General features: G+C 43.7%; 1 protein-coding gene across 1 annotated transcript in view; it reads right to left on the bottom strand.

Annotated features, from left to right (window-relative positions):
* MYPN (myopalladin) overlaps positions 1-7279 on the bottom strand; it is a 58516-nt gene extending 51237 nt beyond the window's left edge. The window contains exon 1 of the mRNA XM_059476902.1: positions 7082-7279. The gene's annotated coding sequence lies outside the window, so the exon portion shown is untranslated. The remainder of the gene's footprint in view (positions 1-7081) is intronic.
* Positions 7280-16263: the final 8984 nt, after the last annotated feature.

The raw sequence follows: 16263 nt of genomic DNA, 5'->3' as shown, positions 1-16263 counted from the left end.
ATCTCCCTGGATCTGCCTCTCAGTGCTCATGATCTCCCTGGATCTGTCTCTCAGAGTATGCAGTGCTCATTATCCCCTGGATCTGTCTCTCAGTGCTCATGATCTCCCTGGATCTGTCTCTCAGATTATGCAGTGCTCATTATCCCCCTGGTTCTGCCTCTCAGTGCTCATGATCTCCCTGGATCTGTCTCTCAGAGTATGCAGTGCTCATTATCCCCTGGATCTGTCTCTCAGTGCTCATGATCTCCCCGGATCTGTCTCTCAGTGCTCATTATCTCCCTGGATCTGTCTCTGAGAGTATGCAGTGCTCATTATCCCCTGGATCTGTCTCTCAGTGCTCATGATCTCCCCGGATCTGTCTCTCAGTGCTCATTATTTCCCTCCTGCTTTGTTTATGGTGTGGTAAGCCTTGCTGCAGTGGTTTCAGGTGTTCCTGCCCCAAGCTGTGTGGTTTGTCACCCTGCAGAAGGTTCTGTTCCTGTCCTGACATCAAGAGAACATCCATGCCTCAGCATTGGCCATCTCCATTCACAGCTTTGAGTAGCAGCTGAAGTGATCAGGGAAGGGAAAGTTAAAAAGGAATTGCTGCTGAGAAAGGCTTTGGGCTTTCTACTGGGACAGTTGTCCCTGGAAAAGGGATGCTTAAGAACAAATGAAGTGGTAATGTCTCATACTGCTGCAGTATTTCTTCCAGGAATGTGAGTGCCAGCCCTTATTCCTTATTTACAAAAAGGAAGGTTTCAATTTAAACTGTTTCTATTCTTCTTCAATGAATGGACACCCAGCTATCATAATCTGATGTGCATTTTGAGACCTTAATCCCTCTGCTTGAGGCAAGTTTCTTAATACTGAAATCCTCTTCCTTATGTAAACATTGGGCATTTTATATTTATTGATTTTGCTTTATTTTCGTAGTAATAAACAAAGAAAATCACTAAGACTACAGAGGCACCCGATCAAAATATTGCTAAATTTGTAGCTGGAAATAAAATGCCATATAAATTGCAGGCTTTTAGCACACCATGGAGTCCCTGCACTGAGCCAGCTCTGTGATACCCACTGAACACTTGGCATTCCATTATCTGGAGCAGTATTTCAGTGGAGCTGTGGCACACAGAGAACACTGATTTGGGAATCCCACACGAGATAACATCGTGAGCTGTTTCATGACTGCACAGAGTTTATTATTTAACCTCTTAAGAGTACAAAGAGTTCTCCATGAGGCTTAAAGCTCCTGCTCAGTGGAAAGTGCTTTTGCTTGCTCAGCTTTCACTTGCTGGGCAGCTGTGCCCCCTCGGTGCAGCTGAACGTGTTTCAGGGGCTCTCTTTGCTTGTTTATGTGCTGATCACAGACTCTGTGCTCTAAAGGTCACTGCCAAAGCTACAGTTTCAGCTCCCTGGAGCTGAAATACATTCTGCCATGGGGAGTTTACAGCCTGCAGGACAGGCCTGTCCCATGAATGAACTGCAGCCTAGAACCTCTCCACGTGGGGCTCTGGCTGAATTGGAGCATGCAGCTCTTTGCAGCTTCACAGGACACAATGAGAGGCTGTGTTTTACATGGCTGGAGAAGTGTGTGTTTTACAAGGTGGCAAAATTTAGCTTGCTGCATTTCTTGGCCACTCTTTCTGCAGCATTTCAGAATGGCACATCTTCATCTCAGTGCCTGTAAAGGTCATCAGAGCTGGAAAAAGATGATGCAGATCTTTAGAGACACTGGATGCTCTAAGGAGGGAAGGAATAGTATGATCAAAACCTGAAGTCAAATGAAGAACTCCTTTAATGGTTTTGTCTAAAGAGTATATGAAAATTGTCTGACTGAGAGTGTTCAGGGTTTCATTTGCTGTGTTGCACAGACATAAGTGTTATTTCACAGTGCTATGTCTGTTTGAACAGAGCTTGTTAATCACAGTGTGGCTTTTCTACAGGAAACCATAGTAAAGCACCTGTGTGTTCAGCACAGTTATGAGAGACTTCATCCTGGGTATGTTTGACACTTTGTTCTTGCATGTCTTCTCTTCATCTTTTGATGAATCAAAAGCATTGAAACATGAAAGAAATAATTTCTGCCAATTTGCTTAAGGAGTATTACTACAACAGAAGGAGCTACTCTCCAAGATGTGTTCAGGCAAAATAATTTTATAATTCTAGCTTGAAAAACCCCAGTGAGGAAGCCACTGTCTGATAGCAAAGGGAAGAAAACAAACAGTTCCCCAGCAATGGAGCTGCAACAATTTCCTTCCTCCTGCCCATTGGAGCAGAAGAGGGAACAGGGAGCAGAGTTCTCCTTCTAGAGCTGGGAATCAAGATATTCATGGGAATTAATCTGATGCCAAATTCTTATTACTTAGAGGGCCATCACTTTTCTTTAGAGCTCACCCAGGCTCAGAATTTTATATCTAACTCTTCTCTATTTTCAGCTTGTGTAGAAGATAACTTTTTATTCTATTTTTAGTAATGAAGTCTCTGGGTTCTAGTCAAATGTAGCACTTTGAGGCAGTGCTTGTCTACTGAAGTTTCAAAATATTTGGAATTATTTTGTATTTTTAATTTAATGGAAAATGTTAAGTTTCAGCGAGTGTTGGTTACAAGTAATGTCTCTGAACTGGTTTTATTTAGGGGAAATGGGGTGACTGCCACCAGCAGCCTGCAGTTCTCCACTCTTGACCGGCTCATGAGCACCAAACCACAGCACAAGGGCATCTTTGGCTTTCCTGGCACACCAACTGCAGTGACCTTGGGCTCCTGCTGTCCTGAAAGGCACCAGAGGATGCCACACACAAAACTGATTCCAGGAATTTCTTCACTCTGCTAATTCAGTTTCCATTAGGCAACTAATTGAACAAGCTTTGAGTTTCCTGGAGCCTCTGCTGATGGCAATGTTCTCTTATTAGCCAAGGGATCTTTAGGATTAAACATTCACAAAGGTAGAATAAGTTTCCAAAGTTTGTTTTGGCAGTGGCTTGACCTGAAAATCCTGACATGGAAGGGAGGAAATGTGTACCACAGGGGTCTTGCATAGTGTGACACCAAACACTTTCTTCTTGTCTGAGTTTTCTTAGACTCATTCCTGAGTCACCACTGAAAGAATCTGAGTTTTTCCTACAGAAATAGCACTAGTGAAATCTCAGCAAGCTTAAGGGAATCCCAGATAAATCTGATATGTCTCCATTCTATTCGGTGAGAACAGCTTCTAATGCTTGATGCCCTAATGATAATTTTTCAAACTCTCCTTCTCTCTATCAGAATAAAGAGGTTATTAATTAGCATATTTGATGCAAAAAGCATTGGAACATCTTCTTGGTGTTTCAGAAGTTAAAAGGAGAAATTTTGGTTGTTCCTGTCTTTTCAAGCTCCCATTCCTTCTGTTGGGAGTGCCTTTGTGTGAAACCCCAGCAGCAGAGCAGCAAGCACACAAACTCCTGATTCTGATTCTGATTGATTCTGATTCTGATTCTGATTCTGATTCTGATTCTGATTCTGATTCTGATTCTGATTCTGATTCTGATTCTGATCCTGCTCTGCCCAGAGGCCTTTGTGCCCTTTGCACAGCAGCACTCTGCATGCCCAGCACCTCAGTGTGCCAAGAGGAAAGTTTAGCAAATATTCTAGGTTCTGTCTGCTTCATGGTTAATTTAATTGCACATAAATTGCATTTACCCATAGAGAGCTTAACGTTTCTGGGGGTGTTGCAGCTGTATGGCTGCAGCTGTGGAAAACAAGGTAAGAGCTGACACAAGTGCTGTGCCTGCAGACCTTGGAGGATCACAGGCACATTCTCTGGGCCTGCAGGAATTCTCACTTAGCAGTTGCCATTGTCACCCTTTCTGTGCTGCCTGCTGACAAGCTGTGGCTGCTGCAAGACGGGCTGAGGCTCCAGACACAGGGAAGGCTGGGCTGGGGTGGAGGACTGAGGTTGTGTGTTTGGGGGCGTGGGTGTGAGGTATTTTTAAATGGTGTTTAGAAAGCTGTGTGCAAGAGGGTGCTTTACTTTTCTATTCTAGACACTTCAGTGGCTTTGATTTCCATTCCCTGCACTGAGCCAGATAACCAGAGTCCCAGTTTCAATAATGGAATTAAATATGGAAAATGGGAATCTCCAGGCTCAGGAGTGTAACAACTTCTCATGGAAACAAAATCCCTCAGAAATGGGATGGGATCAATCCTCTCTCCAAGGTATTCTGCAGCAGACACTGCAGGAGCCCTGTGTGCACTTGGAGTCATGCCCTGGCCCATGACCTCACCGTACAGTATTGGACACCCTGAGCAGGAGGAAATACTCAACTCTGCTTCAAAGGAAAAGCTCATTAAGAGCTCTCTAACTTTGTCAACATCTCCTTTGTACTCTCATATAATGACAAGACCTTTGATTTTTCACTCTGATCACAAAAGATCTTCGTTATTTCATAATTAATATTGTCCCTTAGTAGTCCTCAAAATGAGAACTGAGACCCTTTATCCCATGTCTCAGGTTCCCGTTTCCTCCTCAGTGATTCTCCTTGAACTGCAAGGCAAACAATATCCTGAAGAAACAACATCTCATTGAAACAAGTACATTTTCAACTGATTTTTAAATTAAAAGTTCAGCAGGAAGACAGGTGATGTCTCTGAGGCCTGCTTGGAATGGTTGTCCATCCTCCTTTCCCAATGCCCTGTGCAGCCAGGCCTCGGATATGAGAACAAATTCTGAGGGAACTTCAAGTGCTCTCAATGCAGGACAAGTTTTTATTGATTCAAGTAATGTGTCCTCTTTCCTTCAAGGATTGCCCATATGAGAAAAAGTTTATATGCAAGGCCAAAAAAGAGTTGCAGCAGAGATCCACAATTTGATGCTGAATGTACACATGGAAGTCCTCAATGAAAATACAACTAGCAGGTAACAATATTCATTTTATCCTGGTTCAAACACACACACCACTCTGCTAGACTCAAATGCATTTTCATGGATTGTGAGCCAAATGATCTGAACTGAGCCGTGTCTGTGGCTCCTGCTGGCAGTGTGTGGGAGCAGAGCAGAAATCCACACCTGCACGTGGCTGAGGATTTCAGCTTGGGACTGAGCTCCAGCTTAGCTCCAGTGTTCAAAGGCTCAGCCTGGGCTGACACATCCCAGCCCTGCCCTGGCACTGCCATGGGAGTTTGCACAGCCCAAAAGCTGAGCAGAAATCTCTGTCGTCCCCTGTGTGTGAGTGGCACCAGTGCCAGGGACTCACACACGGGTGCTGCTGGCTGCAGCCCTGCCGGTGTGTGCACCCTGAAAAAGCAGGGCTGTGAAAGCACGTGGCATTTGCACATCTCAAATCCATGGGCTGGTTAGTTTTGAAATGAGAGTCAGTTTTTCTACAAATGCAGGTTCCCAGTGGAAAAGGGAACTTCAGTGTTAAATTAGACACAAAAGAAGTCTGAATTGTGTTTTTCTGCTCAGGTTTTTCACTTGTGCCTTTCTTGTCTCACAGTCTCACTATATTTCTTTCTGTCCACTGTCCTTTTTTACGTTTTTTCAGCAGTCTTCCCTAAGAACATTGTAACATAAAAGCCTTCATATTTTAGTCATATTTTCAAACTGCAATGTTTAAATGAGGTTTATATTCTACAGGAATAATTTGCCCATTCTTGTTTATGAAAACAAGCACAAATCCAGTTAAGCTTTAAACTGAAAAGTAAACTTAATTTTTTTCTTTCCTCCCTCACCTTGTGGTTTAGGTTACAATTGAGGTTGCATTGCCCAATTACCTTTATGGTACTGTGTGTATTTTTGACAAATTATCTTAATGTTGTGTTTATGTGCAAATGTGCCTTGACTACTAATAGTTTTCAGCTGTGGATAGAAAAACATTCCTTCAGTACCACAGCAAGACCTGCTGTAAAATCTCTAAAGAATGCACAGGAATAAAAACCAGCACAGATCACACAGTTCCCCTTTGTGCTTGGTACTCTGCCATGTACAAGACCTATCTCCTGAATTGACCATAAATATTCTTTGATATGTAAATATTATTCTGCTCAGCTACAGGAACTACCACACTATTGCTGTTTAATTTTGTTAGCTGTTTCTGAAAGTAAAAAAAAAAAAAAATTAAAGACAGACAAAACCAAAGAAATATCCTGACCTTAGGAACCTTCAGGAGGTGTAGGGGAGGGAGAAGAGCAGAGCTGAAGTTTATGAAATTGTTCCATTAACACTTGCTGATTTTGTTTTCACTCTTAAACTCTAGAGCATCTTCACAAATGTAAACCTCAAACTGAAACAAAGCTGCTGATAAAGTAATCAGTGTCTTTAGCATGATTTCTATAATGTTTTGTTAACTTATGCTCAGGAGCTACTCTGTTCTCTTGTCAATTGTTGATGTATTATTTGGTAACTTAACATGGGCTTCTGATTACTGCTTAATGTTGCAATATATTGGGCCAAACATTTGCTACTGACAGTCAAATACTTTTCTGAGAGAGAGAAAGAGAGCAAAGGAGATAGTGAGCTCAAGGGTGAGAGCTATGCCCTTCTAGCAGGACTGTTTCTGCAGCTGTTGTGTACATTAATCCAGAGAGCAGATCTCCCTGCACTAAATATAGCCACGGGGGTCATTTTACATGACAGAATAAATAATTAAATAAATAGAAAGCATTTAACTATGGGGGTCGCATTAAATTAGGCTGGATTTTGCTTAAGAAGAACTACCAAATGGTGGCATCTTGGTTTAAGGCTGAGTACAAGAATGTGTATATTTCACTCCTCCGCTGTTCCATGAAGGGAAGATGAGCAGGAAGAGGAAAGAGTCCCGGCAAGGAACTTTTCAGGTCATTAGAGTCTCGTTGACTCTTCAGAGGAGTCAGACTGGCTCCGAGGGATTTGAGAACCCCACCACTGCTATTCAGGTCCTTTATAATGCTGCAGAACACAGTTTCCCTTTCCCTGCAATGCACATACCTCAGTATAATCTACGTTAGTTTAAAACGTGCTTGTTCCCTGTATATGCCTCACCAGCTATAATTAGCATTCAAATATACATGCTTATCAAACCCTGCTGCTACACTCTGCAAAATCAAAATGCAGACCAATCTGAAATTGGGAAGGAGGGATTACCTTTTTTAATTGCTCCAGGTGTTGCTGCCCAGCGTGGCAGTGAGTGGCGCCGAGAGTTATCCAGAAGTGCGAGGCTAAAGTTAAGGCAGCGAGGGGATTCTCGAGTCCTCAGGAACAGAAAGAGTTAGGAGTCCATCCAGTGAGGGGAGTTAACCTTGGTTATTGTGAGGATGGCCGTGAGGAGCTGGACAACCTGTCACCACCGGAGCAGCAGCATTTGTCAGTGTGCAGGTCCCAAGTTATTTTGAGCAGCGTGAACCATGTGCCCGCGGAGCATTCCACCTCATTGGACAGGGAATCCACTGCTCCCACAGCACCTTGGGCACCCACTGCCCTCTCTCCACTCACACCACAGCCCCTATGGATGCATCTGTGGGTTTTGCTGATTCATCCAAGAGCCTCTGGAGTGGCATTGGATCGCTCTTGGCAGCTGCTGTGCACTTCAGCCTTTTCAGAGTGCTCGTTATCGCTCTTTCCTTACGTTTCCATCAGAATTCAAAGGTTTCAGTCACAGGGAAACCCATCAGCTGGTAACAACATAAACGTTTTGCAACTCCAAAGGCAAACCTAGCAAACGTGTTATTTAAATAGTAAAATACTCCTGACTTGTATGGAGCGTTCAGTTTAATAGACACAGTGAACAGCGCAGAAATCCTTCAGGGTGACCCTTAACTACAGATCTTCAAAGGGCTAGAACTTCTACATCTGTTACCGAAGGCACAGAAATGAGCTGTTGGGGGGAAAGCAATTCAAAGAGGCAATTGAAACGAAGCTCTAAATAAAACTGAGGAAGAAACACAGGTGGGATAACTTCAACACACTTGAACCAGTACACAGAGAAACCCTGTTACTATATAGAATTTCATTGCTTAAAACCTCGACTTGGCCAAAACCTACAACACCACTTGGTAAACACAGAGATGAGATTTTCATTTCTACTCTTCCTACGCACAAGCAACAAAAAGTGGCCTGTAATTTTAAACAGTTCATCATGCTGCTCAGTTGTTGATATCTTGTTAAAAATGCTTTTCACAATTCTGATTTTAAAAGATTACTAAAATATTATGCATTCATGATGGGGATTTGATATGTAAGCCTTTTCATAGCAAATGATGTAAGAGCTGGCTTCTTGACCTTCTCCCAGACCTCTCAAAACATTATCAAGTGAGCACCTGTGCTACAAAAGGAGTTCATCTGTGGAATGCAGTTCTTCAGAATGCTATTTTATGAGTTGTAACAGTATGGAAAGTCAGAGGGAAAGGCAATTATTTCATGTAAAACTTCCTGATGCATTGCAGATACTTTTCTATTATTTCCCTCTCTTTTTGTAAGACATTGTCGTGGTTTAACCCCAGCTGGTAACAAAGGCCCACACAGGGCCTCACCCCAACCCCTGGCAGGAGGGGAGAGGATTGGAAAAGTTAAAGTGAGGGAACTTATGGACTCAGATAAAGCCAGTTTAATAAATGAAACAAAAGTTGTGAACACAAGCAAATAAAAGCAAGACTTTCACATAGAATCACAGAGTAAACTGAGTTGGAAGGGACTGATAAAGATCATCAAGTCCAGTTCCTGATCCTGCTCATGACCATCCCCAAGAATCATGTGCCTGATAGCATTGTCCAAACCCTCCTTGAGGGTCTGTCAGGCTTGGGGCTCTGCCCATTTCCCTGGGGATCCTGTTCCAGGGCCTAGCCACCCTCTGGGTCATGAACCTTTTTCTAAAATCCAGGCACAGCTTCAGGCTGTGCACCCAGATCATCACAGAGGAAAGATGCTTGCCCTGTCCCAGGTGCAGAATCCAGCACTTTCCCTGTTGAACTTCATATGGGTGATGCTTGCCCAGTCCTCTAACCTGTTGAGGTCTCTCTCAAGGTCTCCCTGCCTTCAGCAGAGTCAGCAGCCTCTCCCAGCTCTGGATCATCTGTAACCTTGCTCGGTGTCCCTCCCAGTCCTGTGTCCAAGGCATTCATGAAGATGTTGAAGAGCACAGGGCTGAGGATGGAGCCCTGTGGAACCCCACTAGTGACAGGTCACCAGTCTGATGTCACCCTTCACTGTCACCCTTTGCACCAGACCCGTGAGCCAGTTGTTCACCCATCCCGTAATGTGTTTGTGGGATGGACCTTTTGTCCAGAAGAATCCTGGAAGAGACAGTGCCAAAACTTCAGATTTATTGAAATCCAGGAAGATTACATCAACAGGCTTCCCTTGATCACTTGGTGGGCTGCCTTGTCCTAAAAGGAAATCAGATTTGATGAGCAGGACTTGTCTCTCATGAAGCTGTGCTGGCTGTGACCAATGACTGCATTCTTTCAGGTGTTTTCAATGCCTCCCAGAATATCTTCTCCGTGACACTGCCAGGCACTGAAGTGACACTGACAGGTTTAATTTCCAGGGTCCTCTTTCTTGCCCTTCTTGAAAACTGGGACGACATTTGCCAGCTTCCAGTTACCTGGGATTCCCAACACAGCTCATAAATCAGGGAGAGGCTTTGAGATGACATCATCAGTTCTGTGTGGATTCCTGGATGGGGCCCATCAGGTCCCATGGATTTGTAGGGATCCAACTGGAGCAGCAGATCCTGCACATTGTCAGAGTTAGCTGGGAATTGATCATTGTCTCTGTCATGGTCCTCCAGCTCAAGGCACCGAGACCCCCTTGGTCCATCATCCATGGAAATGAGGAAATGAGTGCATTAAACAGCCCTGCCCTGTCCGTGTCCCTGATTGTGAGGTGACCAGCCTCATCCTGGAACGGCTGGTGTTATCTCTACACTGCCTCCTGCCACAATTACATTTGAAAAAAACTCCTTTTTATTGTCCCCTGGAGTTCTGTCAGCTTCAACTCTAGCTGAGCTTTGGCCTCATGAATTTTATCCCTACAGCTGCAAGCAGCATATCTGGATTCTTCCCACGTCTGCTGGCCTTGCTTCCACTGGGCATACACTTTCCTTTTTTGCCTTATTTCTGAGAGATGATTCCTGTTCAGCCGAGCTGGCCTTCTCCCTCACCAGCCTAGCTTCAGCATTTGGGAGCTGCTCCTCCTGTGCACTTTGGGGGTGATGTTTAAAAAGCAATCAGCACAGATCAACCCCATCACCTGCACAAATATATTCCATGGGGACCTTGCTTCCTAACTCCCTGAGCAGCCTGAAGTCTGCTCTCCTCATGCTAGGGCTGGAGTTCTGCTGGCACTTTCCCTCCTGTCAACAGAGATTTTAAACTCAATCACTTCATGGTCACTGTGGCCAAGACAGCCCCAATCCCCACTTTGCTCACAAGATCCTCTCTGTTGACAAGCAGCAGGTCAATGAGGGGATCTTTCCAAGTCAGCTCCCTCAGGACCTGTTCCATGAAGTTGTCATCTGGGATTTTTTAGGAATTTTGTGGCCCAGGTTGTACCAGTTCATTTCTGGCAAGTAGAAGTCCCCCATAAGGCCACAGTTGATTTGGAAGTGTCCCTTAGATGCTCAAAGGAAAGTTTGTCACTGTCATTGTCCTGCATGGGAGGTCTATAGGAGACTCCCAGGATGACATCTCTGTTACTTGTTTGCCTCTCAGTTTTATCCAGAGCCCCTCAGCTGTGCCCTTGCCAGCTGTGAGCTCAGTGCATTCCAGCCCTTCTGTTCCATACAGTGCCTCTTCTGCCCTGCCTCTCCCACCTGAAGGGCCTGCAACCATCCAACAGGGAATTCCAGGCACAAGACTCATCACACCAGGTTTCACCCATACAATGATGTCAAGCTCTGGGGCAAGGCCAAAGCCTGGAGCTGCTCCTGCTTGCTCCTAGTACTGTGTGCATTAGTGTGGAAACATTTTAGGTGTGGTGCTTTGTAGCCAACACCTTCTGTAGCAGATTGAGGGATCTGTGAGTGCTCATTTCCTCTAGTTTTGGCACAGCATCCCATCCCTCCCTTGTGCTACCAATGCCCAAACCATCCCTGTGCTACCAACACCCAAACCATCCCTGTGCTACCAACACCCAAACCATCCCTGTGCCACCAACACCCAAACTATCCCTGTGCTACCAACACCCAAACCATCCCTGTGCCACCAACACCCAAACCATCCCTGTGCTGCCAACACCCAAACCATCCCTGTGCTACCAACACCCAAACCATCCCTGTGCTGCCAACACCCAAACCATCCCTGTGCTGCCAACACCCAAACCATCCCTGTGCCACTAACGCCCAAAACATCCCTGTGTTACCAACACCCAAACCATCCCTGTGCCACCAACACCCTGTGCCACCAAGGCCCAAACCATCCCTGTGCCACCAATGCCCAAACCATCCCTGTGCTACCAACACTGATTCCAGCACAAATCCAAAGCACAGCCACTGTGGAAAACTCCTGAACTCTACCCCAGCAAAAACCAGCACAAATTCATTTGTCAGAATACCTTAGAGCATGAGTTTGTGGTGAAGACAGGGAAAGGCTGTGTAGTGAAGCCAGCCATTCTTTTGGGCACAGGTGAGGCGTTTTATGGGTTGGGTGGGTGTGATGTGACTTTATATTGGGAATAGAGATCTAAGATATTCTTCATGGTATCTGTTACAGTAGATGTGAGCCATACAGTGCTGCAGGAGCTGACTGTTGATGCTGTACCCTGTGCTGCTGTGATTTGGACAGTGTCTGTACCAAGTCTGCAGCTTGAAAATGAAGTCTGATGTGTCTGGTAATAATTGTAAATCTACAGGGAGTTCTGCTGAGATGCAATTATTTACCGTGGAGTCTTGCTGTCATTGTGCTGTTTGTGCATGATAAGCAAAATTATTCAAGCTGATCAAAAAAAGCAAAAAGCTTCCACTTTAAGACAGAGTTTAAGATGCTAGAATTGCAAAATCATTGGATAATCTGAGCAGTAAATAAGCTCAGGGTTATGTAGAAAGTACAGCATTGAGAAACCACAAAAAGTTATGAGCCTTTGCTGTGGCAGACAGACCATTGTAATAGCAGATGGTACAAGGCCAAAAGTTCCAGAACCACAAAAAGTTGGAGCCTACACAATGTGCCAGGTCTTGCAGAGCTGGCATTTTGATAGAGTAACACCAGAGAATTTCAGATTCACTAGTTTGTAAGTAACAGTGCAAAGCCCATGAAAATACTGTGACTCCTCTGTCTGCATCTATAGAATAAAAATGAAATCAGGCTTTTGCCTACTGAGCACTAAAGAAAACACTTCAAAGTATGATGACCTCCAGCTTCATGTCCCTTTGTCTTTGCTGGCTGGCACAGGAATGAGGCATAGTGTCCTAGAATAAATTACATGAGCACTATTTCCCTCCAGATCTTGGCTGTCAAAGCCCAAAGCCTTCTTCTTTGGCCCAAAACCCAAAGCCCAAACTACCTTCACAAGCTCAAACAAGACTCACAAGAGGTGAGTTTAAAATGGAACTTTGTACATGGCTGGTGGGTGTTATTCCTCAGTAGGATTATCCAACTGTGTTTGTCAACCTGTGGGTTTATCATAAATGGAAAATTCTTGATTTTCTAGATATTAGGATGAAATCATTACTGTTCTATTAATGGCATGTCTTAGGCTGTGACCATTGTGCTGGGCAAGGATGAATGTTCACTTTGCCTTTTGCTGGACTAGGCTGTTCCAGGGGCAGTGAATTAATTGCTCCCTACCTGTGCAGCTTTGGGCAAGAGCAGCCATGGCTTTTCCTGAAGCATCAGTGAGTGTTGCTGCTTTAATAACCACAGTTAGAGGCTGGGTAATCTGAACAGCAGTGGCAAGCCCTATTTCTCCTTTATAGACTTTAATAAATTATTGTGAGGCCATTGTTCCTCTGGTAAGAAAAGTGTTAACAGCAAATTTCTGGATGTTCCTGGAAGAGCTATTTCAAGTGATTTACAAACCTTGTGCAAGATGAGTTGGGTATTTTCTATTCATATCACTATGCAGCACATCTCTTACCATGAGTCTGCCATGTATTGTGTAATCCTAATTTGGATTCTAATTTTAGAAGTGGAGACATATTAGAAGGATGATAGAAATGGTACCTCTTTTCTATGGTAAGTACAAATAATGATGTTAGAAATTCCTTGAGTGCCTATTTCTTCTGCACCCAGCCCAAACCAGACTTTATCATTGCATGAGGCAGCTTCAATCCTCACTTCATCTGAGGATTGCCCAAGTGTTACCAGATAATTTTTCAGTGTCATTCATTATTTAGATGAAATGTACTTGTGATTTATGGGTCCTGATGCTGTTTCCAATGAAATCAGAGTTTGTTCTGTCACTGTCATCAACAGGAGAGGAGTCAGACTTTTCCAGAAAGTTATAACTACAGTAATGAAAGCAATCTTCCAGTCATCCACACAGGACCACAATCTCCTGTACCCCAGTATTCCATCTATTTGCTTTTCAAAATTATTCAATCGGTTAAAATATACCAGTAATTTGCTTTGTTGCAGTAGACAAGGTACAGCTGAAAAATGTTATAAAGACAGATAATCTCCAGGACATGAAGTAATTGATGTTATGGGTGGCAATTATACAAGGTGATTTGTAAAATCCCTTTTCTTGTAAAAAGCTTCTACTCAGTTGTAAGAGCATCAGGTTCTTTAAGGCAGATTCCCTGTCTAAAAACAGGGAGAACACCATGTCCTTATTTTAAATTCTGATATTTTTTCTTGTCTGTTATTAGCCCTTGCACAATGCTATCTTGTAAAATATCAGCCTTTCAAAAATGCCTGTGATACTAAAGAGTTATCAAAAAGTGTTCACAGGCATTTCACTGTTCCTGTACAGTTAATATTTCCTTAGCTTCTGCTACATTCTTTCTTTTCTGAGGGAAATTACTTTTGTTTGAATGCTGGTAATTTAACCAACATTTTACAAGCTGCCAGCATTCAGATTTTAAGTGGATAGGTTTCCCCTATGGTTCCAATAGAACATGCATGCCCTCTGCCAGGAAAGGCTCATGTGGCTGAGTAGGATCTTGTCTCAGGGTCTCTTGCTGCTCACAGTGACCCCAAGAAAATTGGGAAGTCTCTTTTCCCAGCCCAGCACTTGAAGAAAGAGTCAGGGCTCTTCATTTCTCGGTCTCAGGGTTGTTTATTGTTCCTTATCTATAAAATTCTTTCTCCTGCCTTGCCAAGGTCCGTCCAGCAGGACAGACAGAGGCACTCTGCCTGCCCCAGGGTGGTGTTGTGTCTTTATACTAAAAACTACATGTACAATATTTACAATCACTTTCCAATACCTATCATCTATGTTAGACAGTGAACTTGACTCTAAACCAATCTAAAAGTGCCACCATCACAGCAGAAGATGGAGGCTAAGAAGAAGAAGAAGAAGACTGGACACACCCAAATCCCTCCATCTTGCCTCCTGAACCCCCACTCTAAAAACCCCAAAATCTACTTTTTCATCTTGTGATAAATTCACTGTCATTCTACTTAATTTGTCATGGCCTGCAGATCTTCATCTAAGGTTGGTAATTTGCTCCATGGGTTACAATCAAACCCACAGGGGCATTCTGGGCTCTGTGCCAGGGTCTGTGAGCCCCCTGGCAGGGTCTGGGCTGCTCAGCACAGCCAGAGGGATGTATGGGTTCTGACAGGATCTCCTGGCAGTGGCCCTGCACCATGTCTGGGTGCAGAGTTTGGCTCACACCAGCCTTCCTCCCGTGGTCAGCACCCTGAGGCCTCAGTGACTCACAGAGCACACAGCAAATACCAACACACACAGACTGGTAGCTGCCAAAAAAGCAAAAGTTGGTTGCAACCTCTTATATCAGATTGGTTTTAGAAATAATTTAGAAATTGAGATAAAACTAATGAGGGCTCCTATCTATAAAGTTCAATGTCCTGGAGACTGTGATTGACAGAAACACAAGATCAGAAAACAATGATTAAAACTAATAACCAGAAGCTGGGTTTGATTACTGGGTATGTGCTCTTCCATTCATGACTTTCTTTGGGCAAGTGGAGCAGGAGGAAGCTTGATTTGACACTGATACCAGCTGATTTGACAACCAGCTTGACTGAAGTGTGAGATTTACAGTCAGGGCCACTGCTCCCAGCATCACCAGAGACTGGGGGATCCATTTTGACACTACAGGATTTCACTGTCCCTATTACAAGGCATGATTAGACCAAAGAGACCAGAGAAGGGATCTGATAATACCAGTTCTGGTGTCTTCACCTAATTTGGGACACTTTGTGATATGTGAGATTTGCCTTCCTCCTATGACCCCTCTCCTTCCCCATCTTGTTTTATTTCATCCCTTTATTTCTTGTCTTACATGTCTTTCCTTCTCTTGTTTTTGATGGGACCCTGGTGTAGCAGACAAGGCTCATTTATTTTCTGGGTTGTTTGCAGCTGAGCCAGCCTCAGCCTGATGCTGGCACAGGTGTGAACACCTCTCTGAGCTGACACACCACTGGACTTGGGATTTCCCTGGGATTCAGTGTAAGAGAGGGCACTGAGCCAAACACAGGCCCATCAATTTTTATTTCTTTTTCCTCTTCTTTAGAACATACATCTCCAAAACATGTCATAATAATAAATTCATATCCATAATTAATAGCAACTGAACACATTGTCAGAGTGGCTGATACAGAGTGGCAGTACCTGCTTAACTAAATCTAAAGGAAAAGGAAATACAACAATATTGCTAAGTGGAAACCATATTATATATTTCTATTTTGATTATTTGGACTTCTTCTTGTGTTACTTGTAGAAAACATTGATTTTTTTTCTCCTGGTAGCTATTTCTGTGGTTGATATTAAGTTGGTATTAAGTAGATATGACATCTGCAGTGTCTGCCTTTGTTAACCACTTACTGTTGTGCAGAGGCAGGAGCACGAATGCTTTTGACTTGGGGTTGAGATTAACACAGCAACATGTTGTGAATTGTATTTTTAAAAGTGGATTAAGAGTCAGTCCAGGGAGGCATATTTTGTAACCACAGTCTCTATTTCCAATTACTCATTTGTCAAACAGAGATTTACAGTTCACTCCTTATTCTTAAATGGCTTCATACATCTAGAAAAGAGAGCAGAATTTCACCCAGGCTCCTTGCAAAGAAATTCCCAAACCCTGAAAGAACAGAGAGACTACTGAGAGCCTATTTGCAAGTGGTTTTAACATAAAACAACAAAACAAAGTGTGACAATTATTTGTGGAAACCTGATTAATGTGAGTTGCATGGTAATGAGGAAAA

This window comes from Ammospiza nelsoni, chromosome 8 (assembly GCF_027579445.1).
Source record: "Ammospiza nelsoni isolate bAmmNel1 chromosome 8, bAmmNel1.pri, whole genome shotgun sequence".
In the NCBI taxonomy this organism is placed as follows: Eukaryota; Metazoa; Chordata; class Aves; order Passeriformes; family Passerellidae; genus Ammospiza; species Ammospiza nelsoni.
This window is presented reverse-complemented; position numbering and strand designations above follow the sequence as displayed.